We start from the raw sequence: 7,993 nt of genomic DNA on the forward strand, positions 1-7,993 counted from the left end.
AATATGGGTCTCAGGTTTGGTAGAAGCATTGGGTTATCACATCTCATGCTATCGGAAGGGTATCGGGATTGGATTTGGAAGGAGTTGGATATCCCATCTCATGCTATAGGAAGGGTCTCAGGTTGGAATGGGAAGGAGTTGGATATCAAATCTCATGTTATAGGAAGGGTCTCAGGATTGGAATGGGAAGGACTTGGATATCACATCTCATGCTATAGGAAGGCTCTCAGGTTTGCAAGGGGAAAGAGTTGGATATCACATTTCATGTTAGAGGTAGGATCTCAGGTTTGGTATTAGAAGCATTGAGATATCACATCTCATGCTATCAGAAGGATCTCAGGTTTGGTATAGAAGCATTGAGATATCATATCTTATGCTATCAGAAGAGTCTCAGGATTGGAATGGGAAGGAGTTGGATATCAAATCTCATGGTAAAGGGAGGGTCTCGGGTTTGGAAGATAAGGATTTGGATATCACATCTCATGTTATAGGAAGGATCTCAGGTTTGGTATTAGAAGTATTGAGATATCACATCTCATGCTATCGGAAGGATCTCAGGTTTGGTATAGAAGCATTGAGATATCATATCTTATGCTATCAGAAGGGTCTCAGGATTGGAATGGGAAGGAGTTGGATATCACATCTCATGCTATAGGGAGGGTCTCACGTTTGATAGAAGCATTGAGATATCACATTTCATGATATCGGAAGGGTCTCAAGATTGGAATGGGAAGGAGTTGGATATCACATCTCATGATAAAGGAAGGGTCTAAGGTTTGGAAGGGGAAGGATTTGGATATCACATCTCATGTTATAGGACGGGTCTCAGGTTTGGTATTAGAAGCATTGAGATATCAAGTCTCATGGTATAGGAAGGGTCTCAGAATTGGAATGGGAAGGAGTTGGATATCACATTTCAAGCTATAGGAAGGGTCTCAGGATTAGAATGGGAAGGAGTCTGATATCACATCTCATGCCATAATATGGGTCTCAGGTTTGGTAGAAGCATTGGGTTATCACATCTCATGCTATCGGAAGGGTATCGGGATTGGATTTGGAAGGAGTTAGATATCCCATCTCATGCTATAGGAAGGGTCTCAGGTTGGAATGGGAAGGAGTTGGATATCACATCTCATGTTATAGGAAGGGTCTCAGGATTGGAATGGGAAGGACTTGGATATCACATCTCATGCTATAGGAAGGCTCTCAGGTTTGCAAGGGGAAAGAGTTGGATATCACATTTCATGTTAGAGGTAGGATCTCAGGTTTGGTATTAGAAGCATTGAGATATCACATCTCATGCTATCAGAAGGAACTCAGGTTTGGTATAGAAGCATTGAGATATCATATCTTATGCTATCAGAAGAGTCTCAGGATTGGAATGGGAAGGAGTTGGATATCACATCTCATGGTAAAAGGAGGGTCTCAGGTTTGGAAGATAAGGATTTGGATATCACATCTCATGTTATAGGAAGGATCTCAGGTTTGGTATTAGAAGTATTGAGATATCACATCTCATGCTATCGGAAGGATCTCAGGTTTGGTATAGAAGCATTGAGATATCATATCTTATGCTATCAGAAGGGTCTCAGGATTGGAATGGGAAGGAGTTGGATATCACATCTCATGCTAAAGGGAGGGTCTCAGGTTTGGAAGGGGAAGGATTTGGATATCACATCTCATGTTATAGGATGGATCTCAGGTTTGGTATTAGAAGTATTGAGATATCACATCTCATGTTATCGGAAGGATCTCAGGTTTGGTATTAGAAGTATTTAGATATCACATCTCATGCTATAGGAAGGGTCTCAGGATTGGAATGGGAAGGACTTAGATATCACATATCATGCTATAGGGAGGGTCTCAGTTTTGATATTAGAAGCATTGAGATATCACATCTCATGCTATCGGAAGTGTCTCAGGATTGGAATGGGAAGGAGCTGGATATCACATCTCATGCTAAAGGAAGGGTCTCAGGTTTGGAACGGGAAGGAGTTGGATATCACATCTCATGTTATAGGAAGGGTCTCAGGTTTGGTATAAACATTGAGATATCACATCTCTGCTATCGGAAGTGTCTCAGGATTGGAATGGGAAGGAGTTGGATATCCCGTCTCATGTTATAGGACGGGTCTCAGGTTTTTTATTAGAATCATTGAGATATCATATTGCATGCTGTAGGAAGGGTCTAAGGATTGGAATGCGAAGGACTTGGATATCACATCTCATGCTATAGATAGGCTCTCAGGTTTGGAAAGTGAAGGAGTTGGATATCACATTTCATGTTAGAGGAAGGATCTCAGGTTTGGTATTAGAGGCATTGAGATATCACATCTCAGGCTATAGGAAGGGTCTCAGGATTGGAATGGGAAGGAGTTGGATATCACATCTCATGCTATAGGAAGGGTTTCAGGTTTGGTATAAGCATTGAGATATCACATCTCATGCTATAGGAAGGGTCTCAGGATTGGAATGGAAGGAGTTGGATATCACATCTCATGTTATAGGAAGGATCTGAGGTTTGGTATTAGAAGCATTGAGACATCACATCTCATGCTATAGGAAGGGTCTCAGGATTGGAATGGGAAGGAGTTGGATATCAAATCTCATGCTATAGGAAGGGTCTCAGGATTGGAATGGGAAGGAGTTGAATATGACATCTCATGCCGTAGGAAGGGTCTCAGGTTTGGTATAAACATTGAGATATCACATCTCTGCTATCAAAAGGGTCTCAGGATTGGAATTGGAAGGAGTTGGATATCCCATCTCATGTTATAGGAAGAGTCTCAGGTTTGGTATTAGAAGCATTGAGATATCACATCTCATGCTATAGGAAGTGTCTCAGGATTGGAATGGGAAGGACTTGGATATCACATCTCATGCTATAGGTAGGGTCTCAAGTTTGACATTAGAAGCATTGAGATATCACATCTCATGCTATAGGAAGGGTCTGAGGATTGGAATGGGAAGGAGTTGGATATCACATCTCCTGCTATGGGAAGGGTCTCAGGTTTGGTATAAGCAGTGAGATATCACATCTCATGCTATAGGAAGTGTCTCAGGATTGGAATGGGAAGGAGTTGGACATCACATCTCATGTTATAGGAAGGATCTCAGGTGTGGTATAAGCATTGAGATATCACATCTCTGCTATCGGAAGGGTCTCAAGATTGGAATGGGAAGGAGTTGGATATTCCCATCTCATGTTATAGGAAGGGTCTCAGGTTTGGTATTAGAAGCATTGAGATATCACATCTCATGCTATAGGAAGGGTCTCAGGATTGGAATGGGAAGGACTTGGATATCACATCTCATGCTATAGGGAGGGTCTCAAGTTTGATATTAGAAGCTTTGAGATATCACATCTCATGATATCGGAAGGGTCTCAGGTTTGGAAGGGGAAGGATTTGGATATCACATCTCATGTTATATTACGGGTCTCAGGTTTGGTATTAGAAGCATTGAGATATCAAGTCTCATAGTATAGGAAGGGTCTCAGAATTGGAATGGGAAGGAGTTGGATATCCCATCTCATGTTATAGGAAGAGTCTCTGGTTTGGTATTAGAATCATTGAGATATCACATCGCATGCTGTAGGAAGGGTCTAAGGATTGGAATGGGATGGACTTGGATATCACATCTCATGCTATAGGTAGGCTCTCAGGTTTGGTATAAGCATTGAGATATCACATCTCATGCTATAGGAAGGGTCTCAGAATTGGAATGGGAAGGAGTTGGATATCACATCTCAAGCTGTAGGAAGGGTCTCAGTATTGGAATGGGAAGGACTTGGATATCACATCTCATGCTATAGGAAGGCTCTCAGGTTTGGAAGGGGAAAGAGTTGGATATCTCATTTCATGTTAGAGGTAGGATCTCAGGTTTGGTATTAGAGGCATTGAGATATCACATCTCATGCTATCAGAATTGTCTGAGGAATGGAATGGGAAGGAGTTAGATATCACATCTCATGCTAAAGGGAGGGTCTCAGGTTTGGAAGGGGAAGGATTTGGATATCACATCTCATGTTATAGGAAGGATCTCAGGTTTGGTATTAGAAGCATTGAGATATCACATCTCATGCTATCAGAAGAGTCTCAGGATTGGAATAGGAAGGAGTTGGATATCACATTTCATGCTAAAGGGAGGGTCTCAGGTTTGGAAGGGGAAGGATTTGGATATCACATCTCATGTTATCGGAAGGATCTCACGTTTGGTATTAGAAGTATTGAGATATCATATCTCATGCTATAGGAAGGGTCTCAGGATTGGAATGGGAAGGAGTTGGATATCACATCCCATGCTATAGGGAGGGTCTCAGGATTGGAATGGGAAGGACTAAGATATCACATATCATGCTATAGGGAGGGTCTCAGTTTTGATATTAGAAGCATTGAGATATCACATCTCATGCTATCGGAAGTGTCTCAGGATTGGAATGGGAAGGAGCTGGATATCACATCTCATGCTAAAGGAAGGGTCTCAGGTTTGGAACGGGAAGGATTTGGATATCACATCTCATGTTATAGGAAGGGTCTCAGGTTTGGTATAAGCATTGAGATATCACATCTCTGCTATCGGAAGTGTCTCAGGATTGGAATGGGAAGGAGTTGGATATCCCATCTCATGTTATAGGACGGGTCTCAGGTTTGTTATTAGAATCATTGAGATATCATATTGCATGCTGTAGGAAGGGTCTAAGGGTTGGAATGTGAAGGACTTGGATATCACATCTCATACTATAGATAGGCTCTTAGGTTTGGAAAGGGAAGGAGTTGGATATCACATTTCATGTTAGAGGAAGGATCTCAGGTTTGGTATTAGAAGCATTGAGATATCACATCTCATGCTATAGGAAGGGTCTCAGGATTGGAATGGGAAGCAGTTGGATATCACATCTCATGCTATAGGAAGGGTCTCAGGTTTGGTATAAGCATTGAGATATCACATCTCATGCTATAGGACGGGTCTCAGGATTGGAATGGAAGGATTTGGATATCACATCTCATGTTATAGGAAGGATCTCAGGTTTGGTATTAGACGCATTGAGACATCACATCTCATGCTATAGGAAGGGTCTCAGGGTTGGAATGGGAAGGAGTTGGATATCACATCTCATCCAATAGGAAGGGTCTCAGGTTTGGAATGGGAAGGAATTGGATATCACATCTCATGTTATAGGAAGGATCTCAGGTTTGGTATTAGAAGCATTGAGATATCACATCTCATGCTATAGGAAGGGTCTCAGGATTGGAATGTGAAGGATTTGGATATCACATCTCATGCTAAAGGAAGGGTCTCAGGTTTGGTAGAAGCATTGAGATATCACGTCGCTGCTATCGGAAGGGTCTCAGGATTGGATTGGGAAGGAGTTGGATATCCCTTCTCATGCTATAGGAAGGGTCTCAGGATTTGAATGGCAAGGAGTTGGATATCACATCTCATGCCATAGGAAGGGTCTCAGGATTGGAATGGAAGGAGTTGGATATCACATCTCATGTTATAGGAAGGATCTGAGGTTTGGTATTAGAAGCATTGAGACATCACATCTCATGCTATAGGAAGGGTCTCAGGATTGGAATGGGAAGGAGTTGGATATCAAATCTCATGCTATAGGAAGGGTCTCAGGATTGGAATGGGAAGGAGTTGAATATGACATCTCATGCCGTAGGAAGGGTCTCAGGTTTGGTATAAACATTGAGATATCACATCTCTGCTATCAAAAGGGTCTCAGGATTGGAATTGGAAGGAGTTGGATATCCCATCTCATGTTATAGGAAGAGTCTCAGGTTTGGTATTAGAAGCATTGAGATATCACATCTCATGCTATAGGAAGTGTCTCAGGATTGGAATGGGAAGGACTTGGATATCACATCTCATGCTATAGGTAGGGTCTCAAGTTTGACATTAGAAGCATTGAGATATCACATCTCATGCTATAGGAAGGGTCTGAGGATTGGAATGGGAAGGAGTTGGATATCACATCTGCTATGGGAAGGGTCTCAGGTTTGGTATAAGCAGTGAGATATCACATCTCATGCTATAGGAAGTGTCTCAGGATTGGAATGGGAAGGAGTTGGACATCACATCTCATGTTATAGGAAGGATCTCAGGTGTGGTATAAGCATTGAGATATCACATCTCTGCTATCGGAAGGGTCTCAAGATTGGAATGGGAAGGAGTTGGATATTCCCATCTCATGTTATAGGAAGGGTCTCAGGTTTGGTATTAGAAGCATTGAGATATCACATCTCATGCTATAGGAAGGGTCTCAGGATTGGAATGGGAAGGACTTGGATATCACATCTCATGCTATAGGGAGGGTCTCAAGTTTGATATTAGAAGCTTTGAGATATCACATCTCATGATATCGGAAGGGTCTCAGGTTTGGAAGGGGAAGGATTTGGATATCACATCTCATGTTATATTACGGGTCTCAGGTTTGGTATTAGAAGCATTGAGATATCAAGTCTCATAGTATAGGAAGGGTCTCAGAATTGGAATGGGAAGGAGTTGGATATCCCATCTCATGTTATAGGAAGAGTCTCTGGTTTGGTATTAGAATCATTGAGATATCACATCGCATGCTGTAGGAAGGGTCTAAGGATTGGAATGGGATGGACTTGGATATCACATCTCATGCTATAGGTAGGCTCTCAGGTTTGGTATAAGCATTGAGATATCACATCTCATGCTATAGGAAGGGTCTCAGAATTGGAATGGGAAGGAGTTGGATATCACATCTCAAGCTGTAGGAAGGGTCTCAGTATTGGAATGGGAAGGACTTGGATATCACATCTCATGCTATAGGAAGGCTCTCAGGTTTGGAAGGGGAAAGAGTTGGATATCTCATTTCATGTTAGAGGTAGGATCTCAGGTTTGGTATTAGAGGCATTGAGATATCACATCTCATGCTATCAGAATTGTCTGAGGAATGGAATGGGAAGGAGTTAGATATCACATCTCATGCTAAAGGGAGGGTCTCAGGTTTGGAAGGGGAAGGATTTGGATATCACATCTCATGTTATAGGAAGGATCTCAGGTTTGGTATTAGAAGCATTGAGATATCACATCTCATGCTATCAGAAGAGTCTCAGGATTGGAATAGGAAGGAGTTGGATATCACATTTCATGCTAAAGGGAGGGTCTCAGGTTTGGAAGGGGAAGGATTTGGATATCACATCTCATGTTATCGGAAGGATCTCACGTTTGGTATTAGAAGTATTGAGATATCATATCTCATGCTATAGGAAGGGTCTCAGGATTGGAATGGGAAGGAGTTGGATATCACATCCCATGCTATAGGGAGGGTCTCAGGATTGGAATGGGAAGGACTAAGATATCACATATCATGCTATAGGGAGGGTCTCAGTTTTGATATTAGAAGCATTGAGATATCACATCTCATGCTATCGGAAGTGTCTCAGGATTGGAATGGGAAGGAGCTGGATATCACATCTCATGCTAAAGGAAGGGTCTCAGGTTTGGAACGGGAAGGATTTGGATATCACATCTCATGTTATAGGAAGGGTCTCAGGTTTGGTATAAGCATTGAGATATCACATCTCTGCTATCGGAAGTGTCTCAGGATTGGAATGGGAAGGAGTTGGATATCCCATCTCATGTTATAGGACGGGTCTCAGGTTTGTTATTAGAATCATTGAGATATCATATTGCATGCTGTAGGAAGGGTCTAAGGGTTGGAATGTGAAGGACTTGGATATCACATCTCATACTATAGATAGGCTCTTAGGTTTGGAAAGGGAAGGAGTTGGATATCACATTTCATGTTAGAGGAAGGATCTCAGGTTTGGTATTAGAAGCATTGAGATATCACATCTCATGCTATAGGAAGGGTCTCAGGATTGGAATGGGAAGCAGTTGGATATCACATCTCATGCTATAGGAAGGGTCTCAGGTTTGGTATAAGCATTGAGATATCACATCTCATGCTATAGGACGGGTCTCAGGATTGGAATGGAAGGATTTGGAT

The sequence above is a fragment of the Ambystoma mexicanum genome, chromosome 1p (assembly GCF_040938575.1).
Source record: "Ambystoma mexicanum isolate Mex_15411 chromosome 1p, UKY_AmexF1_1, whole genome shotgun sequence".
NCBI classification, from domain to species: domain Eukaryota; kingdom Metazoa; phylum Chordata; class Amphibia; order Caudata; family Ambystomatidae; genus Ambystoma; species Ambystoma mexicanum.